At 41.7% G+C, this 15,660-nt stretch overlaps 1 pseudogene; it reads left to right on the forward strand.

Moving 5' to 3' along the window:
• The first annotated feature begins 1,912 nt into the window (after positions 1-1,912).
• Positions 1,913-15,040, forward strand: LOC131923588 (POU domain, class 5, transcription factor 1-like; annotated as a pseudogene).
• The last annotated feature ends 620 nt before the right edge of the window (positions 15,041-15,660 follow it).

Genomic DNA, 15,660 nt, shown 5'->3' on the forward strand with positions numbered 1-15,660 from the left:
AAGCATCCTGCATCCACACTTCTATCCTAGTCTCTTATCTGGAGGGTCAGGCTTCCAGGTCCCACCAGTTTCTCTAGCAAATGACTCTTAAGAAAGATGGTAAGTGGGCTGAGTCTTGGCCAAAGAATGGTCAAGGAGAATTTTGTTTCTGGCATGATTTGCAGTCCGTGTGGTATTATCTGCTCTTTTATCTGTTGCCTTTCCTGCTGCTTCTGGACAAGGCCCTGTCTGTGTCAGCTAGCCTTTCATCATGCAACCAAGATACCTGAGAACTTAAAGGAACAACGACTTGTTTTAGCTCATGGTTTCCAAGCTTTCAGTCTGTGGTCCCTGGCTCTATCATTTTTGGCCAGAGGTAAGGCAAAACATCGTGGTAATAGGAGCCTGTGGTAGAAGAGTGTGAGGTCCAAGGTCTGATGCCAAGAAAAACAGAGAGTTATGGGAGGCCAGGGAGGTGAAAGTAAAATCAGAAAGCCTTAGTTAATGCATACTTTATTCACTCAAGATGAAGGCTGCTGGAATCCTATCCTTCCTCTTCAATTAATTGTATTGAACACTCTGTAATCCTACTATGTATCTGAGTGTGTGTGTATGGGGGAAAGGGGTTCTTTAAATTTTCTGTGGTTTGTGGTTTTTTCTTCCATAAATTAGTTCCCACTACCACATGCCCATGGGCCACTGCCTGGCATTATCACATGCTGGGATCATTGGGGGAGGGTAGTGTGAAATTTACCACTGTCCTTTGTTTTGGAGATTCTTATTTTTTTTAGTAAGTAATCCATCCTATACAAATAGCTAATTAACTCCCTGTGTTCCCCTGCCCATATGGCTGTTGGTGTAAATTGCATTTTCCCATTGCTAAACAGTAATAATAAAATTTAAAAAATCTTTTAAAAAAAGATGAAGGCTGCTGGACAGGCAGTTGCCATCAAGCACCCAGGCAAATACTAGCACACATAGGCTACCCACAGTTGGGCACAGATGCGTACAGACTGGCACACAGGCCACACAGGCCTATAAATAAACATATATAGACAGGCCTGCAAAGGTGAAGATACTTAGACCTCAAAGCCGTGTCTATTTAAAGTCACACAAAAATGGTGCTCTGCCAAAAATGGTTATATAACATTTCATTGCTGTTTATTTTGGGGTTCCTTGGACATCCTGTGTCAGCCATGTTTTAGTAGACTCATTATTGGATATTTTATCAGAGCCACATTTTCTAAACATAAACTGGCCCCCGCATTCTTCTGTTCCATACAATGCCACAAGCCACAGGAAAACATAATGGAATTCAGCTATTACCACAAAAGCTACTACTTGGAAAAGTCAAGGACTTCTCCAAAGGTCAAGCCATGGCTTAAGAAGTCTTGCTGATATTATGGCTTTTGTATATATATTAACTGGTCCCTACAGTGATTTTCTTGTAATGTTATGCATGTTTCCAAGAACTCCTAACAGTGTATTTATCTAAAGTAGCTATCAAGCATCCAAAGCCAAATGAAACAACTGTTTCCTAGGTCAGGAGGATAGCTTTATTTCTTATGCAAATTTAGGGTGAGACCCTCCTTCCTTATAGCCTTACTAATTGACCCCCTAATTTCTTACCTAACCACTTCTAGGAATGTAGATTGAGCACATAAATTCCCTTCTTGACTAACCGATCATTAGCACTCATTTGGGTTGTAAAAGAAAGCCTGATGGCCACTGCCTGAGGAGAATTCTTATCTGCCTTTATGACTCCCGTAAGAACTCAAGCCTGGTGACCTTGCTCTGCCAGAGGATCATTATGGCTTGGGTTTATAACTGAACATCTCAGAGACTGGGGGGAACTGAGGTATAAGGAGAACAAAGAGAGGATATTGAGGATTTTGGCTGGAGAGGATTTTTAACTAGAGAACTGGAGGTCAGGATGGAAGATGAGGAAGAGCCAGATGGGAAAGTTCTAGATAGGTAAGAATGAGATGAGAAAGACCTAGATGAGGCAGAACTAAGATGAGAGAATTAAAATAAAACGTAGAGGGGACAACAGACAAAGGTAGAGAGAAATCAGGCAAGAAAGGAACTAGGCTTGAGTACAGAACTGAAGCTGTGTAGATAGGACTTTATCCCAGAGGAATAAAGTAGATGGACAAAGAGCTTGGTGTACTTAGATGCATTTCCCAAAAATAGTTCTCATCATTCATAGTCTCTCTTCTGAGCCCCTGGGAAGTATATTATTAAGGCTGGTCCTTTAACAATATACAAGACTACAAACAGGCAGCTTACCTCATGCAACCAGCAAGCAAAGCAAGAGACAGAAATGGACAGGAAATAAGATATACCCTTAAAGGCAAGCATGCAGCAACCTATTTCCTCTAATAAGACCCAAGCAACTACTGAGCCAATTCCTTATCAATGGATTCATCCACAAAGGAAGTTAGCCCCTTTGAATAATCTAATTACTTCTCAACAGCACCACCATCTGGGGACCAAAGGGAGCCATTGGGTTCATTTTATACCTAAACCTTAACACCTTTCTACTAGGTGGATAAATAGGACTTCTGCAGTCGGAGAAGGGCAAGTTAGGAGTGAACTGGAGAGCAATGCTTTGGTCTGCAGTAACCACACCTAAATCAGAAAGGATCAGCTCTGGACACCCATGTTCCTGGCAGACGACTTTTTCTCTCTCTACCATGTCCTGACCAACTGACCCTAAATACATTCCCACAGACACTTGAGGGATGACACGTTTTAGACTTTCCCCTACCTCATCCATTCTCCATCTGAGCTGATTCCACACAGCTTCTATTTTTTCTCTCTTTCTTCTCACTTCCACCACCAAAGCCAAGAATTACTTATTCCAAAACCTGTAAGAAATGTGTTGAGTATGACTTGTAGAAATGAGGCTGTCTAGAAAAAACATCTCCATGATAAGAAGGATCCTTCCTGACTCTTATCCTTTGCTGAGCTCAGAACTTCTGGACTCAGCCCTGTTGTGAACTGGTGCTGGCAAACATGGCATGCCTGGCTAGATGGTTAGTCTCTGTTCTTCCTCATGGGACTCACGAGGATATTCCAATACAAAAAGTAGAAGAGGAGACTAGGAATGTAGCTCAGTGGTCGAGCCCCTGCCTAGCACTTGCAAGGCCCTAGGTTCAATTCCCAGCTGTGAAAACAAACAAACAAACAAAACTCTTCGGAGATACTTCAGTGGTCAAAGAACAGGCCTGAGAACAAGAGTGCAGACACCCAGTGCTTGTACGAAAGCCAAGTGGGCGTGGAGGCATCAGCTGCCTCCTCTGGAGGCAGAGGCAGGATTTCTGCAGCTGACTGTGAAAGATGCTGTCTCGATAAATGTATAATATTAAGAACCATCAAAAAGACACCAGATGCCTTTGGTCCTCACGTGCATATGCCCATACACACACACATACACACATACACACACACACACACAGAGAAAGAGAGAGAGAGAGAGAGAGAGAGAGAGAGAGAGAGAGAGAGAGAGAGAGAGAGAGAGAGCGCACAAACAGCACACATACACATACTTATACAAAAACACATTTTTTATCAGAAGGGCATGGTTTATGTAAAACTGGTAGCCTTGTGGATGACAGATAACATTCATCTTTAACACATTCTACATCTGGGTGTGGTGCTCAGGCACCAAAAAGGAGAGACTGAGGGAAAGTGGTGGCTATGTGGCCTGTGGAATCAAGTGCCACTGCTGGATATGTTGGAGAAGGACAGGAAAATGCTGCTGGTGACTAAGGTGAGGCACAAAAGACAGACAGCATGGAATGGAAATGCACACCTGTAACCCTAGAACTTGACAAGCTGAGGCCGGAGGATCAAAAGTTTGAGGCCGGCCTGGGCTGCACAGGAAGTCCTAGGAAGAATAGTAAGACCCTGCCTCAAAAACAAAAACAAGCAAACCAAACAAAACAGAGTCATCTGTGCAAACCCCGAGGGTCCACCTCAGACTTCACTATGAAGAGAGCGGGGTCCCAGGGGAGTATGAAGCCACCACTCTAGGTGATGCCTCGTCAAATTTAAATCTCTTATATTTTTGGTTGTGAGCCTAGCCTTTAACGGCTGAGCCATCTCTCCAGCCCAAATTTAAATCTCAAATGGTGGGGGGAGTGACATCCTAGTACTTGGGGACACAATCAGATCTTGAGTTCTCAGAAGAGCCGATATTCTCTCAGCCCCCACAAAACAAGTCTACCCCTTACAAGAAAACGACCTGAAACCCAGTGTGTTTTCCAGAGTGCTGTGTACAGCAGCAGTGCCCAGTCTTCACAAGCACACACCCACACAGACTCTCCAACTCCCCGGTACTGGGAGAACCAAAATTATGCTGCAGATAACTCACCTGCGTGGCCTGGAGAGCTGAGGACCAATCCAATACTTGGCTCTGAAGGGAGTGGCTCTCTGAGCACATAAGATTGACTCACAAGTCTGTGACAGAGGGCGCCTTCTCATCGAATGTTTGGTGACATTTAGAAATTGAACAACACACTCTTAAATAACCGGCAGATCAAAGACAAAAAAATCACAAGGTAAAATTTAAACATTTTTACGTTAAAAATGAACACTAGCCTATCACCAATGTTGTATGCAACAATCATAGGAATATACATGACATCCTCAGAAAAGATGTCTCAATTCCATTCTCTAAGCCTCCCTCTTGAGAATCTAAGAAGGAAAAAAAGAAAAAAGGAGTGGGCTGCCTGGGACTCTTTCGTGTTACCATTTAGAATATAAAATGTCACAACTATTTCAGAAAATAGCTTAGCAGTTTTCCATAACACTGAGCATATGCTTATCATATGACCCAGCAATCCCACTTCTAGGTATTTACTCAAGAAAAATATGAGAACATATGTCTACATAAAGCCACAAGTATTTATAGTAGCTTTATTCATCACTGGCCAAATTGGAAACCACCCAAGTATGAGAGTAATCAAGAGATAAATGTCTTACTATGTCATGGTATATCCCTACAGTGGAATAGTTCTTGGCAGTGAAAAAGGAGAAACCACTAGCCTATGAAGCAACATAGTTGAACTTTAAAATACTGAACTGAGCAAAAAAGAAGCTAGACACAAGGTTAATGAAGGGACCCTAGCCAGTCTGAGCATGGCAAACATGACTCTGGCAGGCCTTGCCCTCCCCCCATTCCCTCTTCCTTGCTAAAAACTGTTAGTTTACATTCCTAAAGCTAGCCACCAAGATCTATTTATTTGGCCACTTCCTCCCCCTGAGACTGACCACCAAGATCCAGCTATTCAACTATTGAAGTTCAGCAATCAAAAGCCCCCTTGTGGCTTCTCTAATTAACCTATTTAATCAAAATTAAACACCTCATCCTAACATGGGGTTTCCTCCTTTACGTCTATAAACTGCCAATTTCCTATGGGCACATCCGTCTCCTCTCTATCCAGAGGCAGTCCTTTGTCCCTCTGGGACAAATACCCCTTCCCCTTCCCCCCTTGCTCTCTGTCTCCCTGTGGTTGTCTCTTATTTACTGCCCTCTGTCCCTCTGGCACCAATAAATCTCCTTTGTGTTGAGGACTTAGTCTTGGGTATCTTGTACCAAATACCAGTCCTTTCAATTATGCCATCCCATTAATAGTAAAGTCTTTAAAAGACAAAGCTTATGAACGTACATAGAGGGAGAAGTTAGCTGTTTCTGAGGGTTGATGGGTGTTGCCAGCAGGCTAAGAATACAAATGGAGATAAGGGAGGCTTCTGGTGTGACAAGAATGGTCCGTTTCTTTTCTAAGGTTCATTTTTTAATTTTTATTATTAATGTGTTGTGTCTGTATGAGTATATGCTTACATCATGTCTGTGTATATGGGTTTTTTTTTGGGGGGGTGCCTGCAGAGACTGGAAAAGGGCATCAGATCCCTTGGAACAGGGTTTTTGGGTGTTTGTAAGCCACTTGATGTGGGTACCTGGATCCAAACTCCAGTCCTCATGATAGAGCATCAATCAAGTGTTTTTAAGCACTAAGCCATGCGTCCAGCCCAGAAATGGCCTGTCATTTGACTATGGTAGTAATGAGTCAAAACTCATTAAAATATACACTTAAGACATTTCTTTAAAAGTCATGTCAATCATGCCTTAGTATAGTGCATTTTCTAAAAGCTTTGAAAGTGTGACACCTCTGTCCTGTTTCTTTGGATCCTACTGCCAAGAGATCAGCAAGTGAGGAAAGTACATACCCTGCTGCAGAGATCTCCCTGCTACAGAGCTCTCCCTGCTGCAGAGATCACCCTGCACCACCCAGAAGATGTAAGGCTACTCTACACAGTCTGGGAAGGAAACACTTGAACATCCGTGTGGCACACTGGAGTGTCATATACACATCAGCTGTAGAGCTGTAAAGGTAAATAGATAAAAGTAGTTAAGTACTGCTTCCACACACTGTTACTGGCATATATGCAGTACATTACTGACCCAAACTTCATTATGTGGCATGTCTAGACATTCAGTTTTCAGTCCTGTCCATCACCATCTCCTGGGCACCTTTGTCCATGGAGAAATACAGTTCCAGAAGTTAAGTGGTATTTCCAGTACCATCCTGGTTTTATTTCTCACAGATAAAATTTAATTCACACCCTAGGTAAAAAACGGATTAAAAATAATTGGCACGTCATATATTCCCCATGAAAGTCAGAATTGCAGGCTGATTCTGCTTGGTGGGAAGTGTGTTGGGGGTAGGTTCTGTGGGTCAATAATAAAATACAAAATGAAGATGTTCACTTTAACCAGCCTCCTTCATAGACCATTGGTTTTCCTGCTTCCTCAAACTCAAAGTTTTCTATCCATTTTAAAAGGTTATGAAATCAGTTTAGCAAATCATGATTGGTCAGCACTGAAAAAATAATCATTACCTCAGGAATAAAAAAAATAGAATTGAAGATATCAAGGGGTTCCACACACAAGGTAAAACTTTTTAAAGTATTTGTTTTGTCAATGTGTGTGCATGTGTGTAACATGTCATGATGAAAAAATGTATCTGTGTGTCATAAAAGCTGCTTCCTTCCCATTGTCAAATACCATTGAAAAAGTCCTTTCGAGGTCAGATATAGTGGTACACACTTCTAGTCACAGTGCCTATAAGGCAGAGGCAGGCAGATCTTTGTGAGTTTCACTGGACTATAAGTGTCAGGCAAGCCTGGGCTATATAGTGAGACCCAGTGAAAGAAAGAAAAGAAGGAGGAAGGAAGAGAGAAAGGGAAGGAGGGAGGGAGGGAGGGAGGGAGGGAAGGAAGGAAGACATTATTCAAAACACTATTCAGGCAGTCAAAAATTTCCATTGTCTGTCTCCAAATACCCTACTTCCTCCCACATACTCACATGTATGCACCCACAGGCATGGATGAGTGCGCGCGCGCGCACACACACACACACACACACACACACACACACCTTGGTTTCCATCTTTTCTATAGTTTTGAAAAGAATTACATCAGTAATAAGAATAAAAGCCTAAGGAAGAGAATAATGATAAAGGAAGAAATAATAAAAGTAATTTTATAGTCAAAGAAAGAAATAACAAAAGAAAAGAATCTATCAAACTCTCACGATGGCTGTCTCTGAAGAAGGTTCATGGGTGGTTTTTTTGTTTTGTTTTGTTTTGTTTTGTTTTGTTTTGTTTTTTTGGTTTTTCGAGACAGGGTTTCTCTGTGTAGCTTTGCGCCTTTCCTGGAACTCACTTGGTAGCCCAGGCTGGCCTCGAACTCACAGAGATCCGCCTGGCTCTGCCTCCCGCGTGCTGGGATTAAAGGCGTGCGCCACCACCGCCCGGCGGTTTTTTTGTTTTTTTGTTTTTTGTTTTTTGGTTTGTTTTTTTTTTTGTTTTTTTTTTTTTTGGTTTTTTGAGACAGGGTTTCTCTGTGTAGCTTTGCGCCTCTCCTGGAATTCACTTGGTAGCCCAGGCTGGCCTCAAACTCACAGAGATCCGCCTGGCTCTGCCTCCCGAGTGCTGGGATTAAAGGTGTGCGCCACCACCGCCCAGTTCATGGGTGGTTTTTAATTGTGCTTTGATTGTCTATAATCTGGAGCTCGGATTCCAAATTCAGACAGATATGTTCTCAGTTATGATCCCCCAGACTCTCCAGAAACCAAATCCTCACAAGCAGTCCCACTGTGTCTGGAAATAAACAAAATGTTCTGTACTTTTTAAATTTTTAAAAATATTTCTATGTAAGATTTCATTCTCTTCCACTAACAACACATTACAAGATTAAACAATGGGCTCTCCATGTTCCCACTGAGACAGTTGCAGTCACATTTGAGAGTTCCTCTGGCTTTTTCCAGAGGGACTTTATACACAGCTAGACATCTCTTCTTGCTATGTGATTTTTTTCAGCATATCTGAAAATCAGATTTTAGAACTCTGTGTTGAATTAAAGGCTATAGTGATGAAGTTTCTATGGTTTTACTCTCTGGTGAATTATTGACCTTAAGAATGAAGCTGTCATGTCACAGTTTTGAAGTCCCAATCTCTCCCCGACAAAGGCTCATTATTAAGGACAAGAGCATATAAGCAGGGTCCTTGCTTTCTTCCCTACAATGTATTTCACACAAACTTATAAACCTCATAAGTGTTTGGTGTTCCCCAAACAATCAGTGTCCTGTGATGTCATCATGAAACTGAGGAAGATTAAGAACTTTAGCCTGGGATGATAATGCATTGATGTGTTCAGAGTCCAGGACTGGGTATCAACCCCAGCCTACTCAGTTACCAAGTGACTTTGACCAAGCCACTTAACCCCTCTCAGGCTCCATTTCATCATCTTTGAAATAAATGATCTGGGTTCATTTACTGCCAAGCTTTGTTCTAGCTTTAATTTTTTATTATTCTATCCTTCAGCTAATGATCCTATTAAAAGAATATAATGTGGCACATCAATAATGCTAATGGAATTAATTCCTTAAGTCCTGTGACTCTTTTGAGTTTTTCACCACCATTTAAATCTATTTTTAGACTAAGAGTAGCTAATGTGGGATTTGCCCCTTGGGGTTTTCCAAGTACAGTGTGTGGAAGAAAGGGTGGAAAAGGGTAAAAGCATGGGAGTAAAAAATTGTGTTATTTTAGATCATAACCTGTTAGCATAAATATATTCATATATATCACCAACATATGTGTGCACCACTATCATAGATAGCTGATAGATTGTAGATGGATAAATGATAGAAGATAGATAAATGATAGGTGATAGACAGATAGGTGGAAGATAGGTAGAAGATAGATAGATAGATAGATAGATAGATAGATAGATAGATAGATAGTATAGATAGACAAACAGACAGCTGATACATTGGTATAAGACAAACCAATTAAAAAGGAATTACCATTCCATCACATGAAACACTGAATCTTCAGTTGCTTGAAAGCCTGGCTGCCATATGGCTAATGGTGGTACCATCCATTGGTCCTGAAACTGACCAATTCCAAACACGTGATCACACTTTGACAGAATTCCACTTGGTTTTTCCTTAGTGACTTGGTTTCTATCTACTCTGTGGCATTTCCAAGTGATTCTCTCACCTTTGACCCTCACTGCTGCCCAATACCTACTTACTCCTCCTCTAGCCATGACTTCAATGTATAAGGAATAGGCTCTAAGATTTTTTGTGGCAAAAAAAAATTCCTATTAGGATTCTTCAAAATTCTAAACCTATCTAGTAGCAAAAAAATCCTACAAAAATATTTGAATTCCCAACATAAATTATAGATAGTATGTGTGGACAATAAAAATTAGAGTAACATCCCTGTTACTAGAAAGAAAGAAAGAAAGAAAGAAAGAAAGAAAGAAAGAAAGAAAATCTAAAACAGTGTGGTTCTACCTATGTTAGGATCCTGCCAACAATAGCAACCTTCTACTGAACTCTACCCTTGCCTTGGCTTTGCTAGTACATTATACAGCTACCCTCTCCTAGAATCTTTGTAAAAGATCTTTATCAGTGCCATGCTGTCAATGAAGAAATGGAGAGAGGTAAATAATATGCCCGATTGCATTGCTATAAATTCATGTGGAATTTACAGATAGGTATGTCTGGCTTCAGTCCTTTTAGATCTTGGCATTAGACTAGACAAAAATTGTCTCAGTAAATTTCTAAGCCTGCTAGAAGAGCTCATCTAATCCATCTCAACTCCCTGAGAGATTAACAGTTGTGTCCAAACTCACCTGGCGAGCTCATGGTTAGCTAGGGATAGACCTTTAGAGTCCCCAGCAGACGTATTGTAACAAATAGCAGACAAGGTTTAATAGCAGGATGTTCCAGATACTGAGATACACATAATGGGTATGTGTACTATCTCATTAGTCCCATCAATAACCTCAGATATTTTGTGTATGTTCATGTGTGTGTGCACATGTGTGTGTGGGGGGTGCTCATGTGTGTGAAGGACAGAGATTTTTTTATCAATTGTTCTTCACCTTATCTTTTGAGATAGGGTCCCTCACTAACCCTGGAGCTCACCTCTTTGGCTAGGCTTGCTGGCCAATGAGCTCTAGGAATCTTTTCCTAGCCCCCGCATTACACACCCTAGAATTCCAGAAGCATGCGATCATACCAGATTTATGGGTGCTGAAGATTTTAACTCAGGTTCTCATGCCCATGGGGCAGGCACTTTACTGACTGAGCCATCTCCCGAAACCCTCCAGCATTCCCTATTTTTATCTCTATGGAAGGTGAAGTAGAAACAAAGGACTCTACAGTCACACAGCCAGTGACCCAGACTTTAAAGTGCTCTGCTGTCCCAAAAGCATACACACAGGACAGGTAAAGGATGAGGCAAGGAAACTGGCCTGCCTGGCAGTGCAGTTCTGGAGTTCTTCTGCTCTTGGACCTGCCCACCACACCCCAGGCCTGTGTCCTGCCACTGGTGCTCTGTTGTCATCATCGTGAGTTCACTCCCTCTGTGACTTGGCATGGCCCACAGAACTTGGCACTGCCCACAGAACTGATCCACTTCCTGATTGGATGTCCAGAGTGCTTCACCACTGAAGCAGTCCCACAAACTTTCCTAACACAAATGCAACAGTGTCGAGTTAAATTTCTCAATTTTTCCAATGTGTCTCACTCTCAGGAAATATTCTGCAAAGATTGTGTAATGTTCTGAATGCTTTCGTGACTCATTGGCAAAGTGTCTGCAAGGATTTTGAAAATAACAGAATTAGCAATAAAGTATGGAATGTCACATTATCATCAGAATCACATAGTCTTACTAGATTCTATTAGAAACCTTTTCTCAAAAGCTTTACTCTTGTAATCATAGGTAAAATTAAATTTTAGTGTTGAATGTCAAAACCTTTAAGGCCATTATTTTTCTGATTGTATTTTTATAGATACTATACATTTTTCTTAGAATTATCTATAAATGCATATTTATTTAGAAAGCATTTTTGACACCCCATTTGTCAACTTCATATTATGTATTTCTGTTTGTGCTACATTATGATTTTCCAATACTCTACTAGAAAGAATTACAATTTACTATTTTGTTTATGTGTTAAAGAAACTACTTTAAGAATATTTCAAAAGTACTTGAAGTAAAATATATTTTATTTCTGAGACTACAAAGCATAATAAATCTTTTAATCTTTGTAGTTATTTAGATTCTCTGTGTCTTTATTTTCCAAAATTAATTCCAGGGTCAAAATGTCACATACAAACACACACATATAATTTTGCTCCTTATATTTCAAACAATACATGATATATGACTTTGTGGCCATATTATTGGGATAACATGACCCCTCTTCCAGTTACTTACTAGTTCTCTTAATGTGATCTACATAGAATAATTTTCTATTGAATTCAGCCATTTTGTTAATTTCTCTCTAATGACATTGATGTCTTGGCCTTATCTCATTTTCAACACACTGACACACTGCATACTTTAATCAGTAATATTTCAATACATTTTCATCTCTTGTTTTTCTCAAATGCAGCATCCATACGTACATGTATCATACACTCATTCTTAAATTAATGCTCACTACTGTAGTCATATTTCTAGACTCCTTTACTCTTAGATTTTATTTTTTCTCACTATTGATTTTTCTTTCAATAACTTGTTATGGATATTTATCTACTTCAGTTTTTAACTACTTTGTTTCAAAAGTATAGAGTTATTGCCTTAAAATTCCACTTGCAATTTCATAAAATATTTTGGGAATATGTTTTCATCCTATATTTTATGTCACTTTAAAAGAAAACCTGTTTTTTTTATTCCATTCACAGTGAACTAGAACTTTGTGTTTATTGTTTCATCCTTTCATTCATTAGATAGTAACTTACATTGATGACAAAACTGCTTAAGAGATGTTTTTTTCCATTGCTGGTTGCATAGGGCACAGTCCGTCAACACAGGGAAGCATGGTGAATGGCTCTGCTCAGTCTGTGGTAGAGGGAGTTTGTGTTACAAACAGCTTGTTCACATTTTGGCAGACCAGAAAGCAGACAAGCAGTTTGGATTGGCTGAACTCAACTTTCCTAAATTTTATAGTGGTCATTTTTTTTAAACATGTGAACAACCACAAGAAGTCAAGTAGGAAGAGAAAACACATCTCTCACTGACCACACAAAACAGGGCTAGAATGCAAGGACATGTTGTATGAGGTATTTTATGAACCAATTAGAGAGGAGTATTTCCTTATACATTAGCAGCATCCAAGAAGAGAGACTAACAAGACATGGTCCTCTTAAAATCTGGCCTTAGAAAACTCCTCCCGGTGGGTTCTGAGGTAATGCCACCACGCACATCCTGTCTTTTGAAATGGGACACTTGTTCTGCTTCGAGTTTTCATTATTTCCCTCAGCTTTCCCCAAATTCTTATTTCATGCTACAGACTTTGAGCTTGTTTCAGCAAAAATAGAAGCAAGAGACTAGGAAAACATACTCTCAACGTTTTTTACCTCTTCTATTTCATCATGCAGAAGGTTTGTGTTCTCTATGTGTTGTTCTCTCGCTCTAGACACAGTCATGTGTCCTCTACGTTCCAGTTTTCAAGAATGAGCTGTGAATGACATGAGACTGCCCTTGCTGAAGGGCAGTCTGCGTTCCTTGTTCTGATTCCAATAACAGCAATTTCTTTCCTTTCATAAGGATATTGTTTTTCATTTTCACTGTTTTCTTTCATTACACTGGAGAAAATACTGGATAAAAGTGAGCTGCAGTGGCTCCACCCAGGCAAACTGGCTGTGTACTTTCTGTTGAGGTCTCCTCCATGCTTGAGGGTCCTAAATTCTCAGGAGGAACAGTGGGGCTCAGATACATCAGTGTCATAAAGACGGCATGCCAGAAACAAAAACGAGGCAGGAAATGCAGAAAATTATGTTCTGATGAAGCCCTGATGATGAGTCCTGAAAGGACACACTGGCAGGCTCCTAGCAAACGCCATGGGCTTCTCTTTGTTGTCTCTGTAACTACCTCAATCAGGGTTCTTTGCAATCAAGTATCCTTTGATCACCTGCTCTGATGTGCCAAAAGCAAAGAGGCCTCATGTGCTTTGATTCACCGGCAGGCATTCTCTGTGTTAACAGAAGTTTCAGGGAGATGTATTCTCAGTCAGTGGCATAAACAACGGCAGCAGGGAGAAGGCTTAGCCAAGTATAGCAGTGAGAGAGACCCAAGGCTTGGTCTTGAGATCACCTTAACATTCATACTCGAATGTTCCCTTCGATAAAAGTTTGGGGAATGCATGCATCTTCTCAAAAGTTCTTCCCCAGTGACATGTTGAAACAAGTGTTTCTCTAAGAGCATTTGCTTGAAAATATATTTACCACTCAACTGCCAGCACAATAACAAGTCAGACCCCCGGCTTGGGGTGCCCACCCTTCCCAAGTCACCTGGCTTCAGACTTTGCCTTCTCATCCCCACCAGGTAGAGGTGATGATGGGTCAGGAGGGCTGGAGCTGGCTGGGTGGACCCTTGGTCCTGGCTAAGCTTCCAAGGGCCTCCAGGTGAGCCTGGAATCGTGCCAGGGGTTGAACCAGGCTCAGAGGTGTTAGGGTTATCCCCTTGTCTCCTGCCATATGAGTTCTGTGGAGGGATGGCATACTGTGGACCTCAGGTTGGACTAGGTCTAATGCCACAAGTGGACCTAGATACTCCGCAGCCTGAGGGCCAGGCAGGAGCAGGATTAGAGAGCAACTCAGAGGGGACCCTTCCTGGGCCCTGTACTGTCCGCTCCAGTGACATGAAGTTGGAGAAGGTAAAACCAAGTCCCCAGGAGTCCCAGGACATGACAGCCACGCAGAAGGAACTAGAACAGTTTGCAAAGCTGTTGAAGCAGAAGAGGATCACCTAAGGGTATGCCCAGGCCGATGTGGGGCTCACCCTGGGTGATTCTCTTTGGAAAGGTGTTCAGCCAGACCACCATTTGCCGTTTTGAGGTCCTGCAGCTCAGCTTCTAGAACATGTGTAAGCTGCGGCCCTTGCTGGAGAATTGGGTAGAGGAAGCAGACAACAATGAGAAACTTCAGGAGATATGCAAAGCAGAGATCCTGGTTCAGGCCAGCAAGAGAAAGTGGATGAGCATTGAGAACATGTGGGGGGCTGTATCCTTTCCTTGAGCTTCCAGGGCCCTATTTTGTTGCCCCAGGCTATGGGAGCCCCACTTCACCACATTCTACGCTTCAGTTCCTTTTCCTGAGGGTAAGGCCTTTCTCTGTGTTCCTGACACTGCTCTGGGCTCTCAAACAGAGGCGCCAGCCTAGCCTAGGGATGAGATTAGCTGAGCCAAAGGAAAGGAGGTAGACGAAGAGAACCTGGAGCCACCACAGCTTCGGGACGAGGAGAACCTGGAGCCACCACAGCTTCGGGACGAGGAGAACCTGGAGCCACCACAGCTTCGGGACGAGGAGAACCTGGAGCCACCACAGCTTCGGGACGAGGAGAACCTGGAGCCACCACAGCTTTGGGACGAGGAGAACCTGGAGCCACCACAGCTTTGGGACGAGGAGAACCTGGAGCCACCACAGCTGCGGGACGAGGAGAACCTGGAGCCACCACAGCTTTGGGATGAATAGAACCTGGAGCCACCACAGCTTCGGGACAACGAGAACCTGGAGCCACCATAGCTCCGGGGTTAAGTTCATTTACTGAGGAGGGATGGAAGCCCAAAAAGCGTTGGGGTGGCAGGGGAGATGAAGTTCAGTGATGCTGTTGATCTTGAGCCCGTCACTCGTCATTTTGTTCTTAAATAAAAAAGTCTGGGACTCATTTTTTTAAAAAATAAAATTTAGTTATTTTATTTCCTTTTTCTGAGACATGTATAACTGTTTTTTGGAGCTGTCAATCAATAAGAGATGAACATAATTAACACATTAAGCTAATAAAATACTTGCCAAAGGCAAATAAGCTACTTTGGTTTGCTCAGATGATCTTATCACAGGAAAATGCATGGTTTCTGTTAAGTTCTCAGAAAAACTGAAATTAGTTTTGAACTCTTATTACTCTATGAAAGTGAGGGAGGGTTTTGAGAGTGGGGTATCACATATCTCCTTAGCTGATGATTTCTGAGGTACTACAATGCTAGCCCCGTCAACTTAGATAAAATAAATAAACAGATTGGAAGGAAGTATCGCAGTAGAGAAAGGATTAGGGAACTATGCAAGGCCTACCTCAGAAGCACAAAATCATAACAAAT

This window comes from Peromyscus eremicus, chromosome 13 (genome assembly GCF_949786415.1).
Source record: "Peromyscus eremicus chromosome 13, PerEre_H2_v1, whole genome shotgun sequence".
In the NCBI taxonomy this organism is placed as follows: Eukaryota; Metazoa; Chordata; class Mammalia; order Rodentia; family Cricetidae; genus Peromyscus; species Peromyscus eremicus.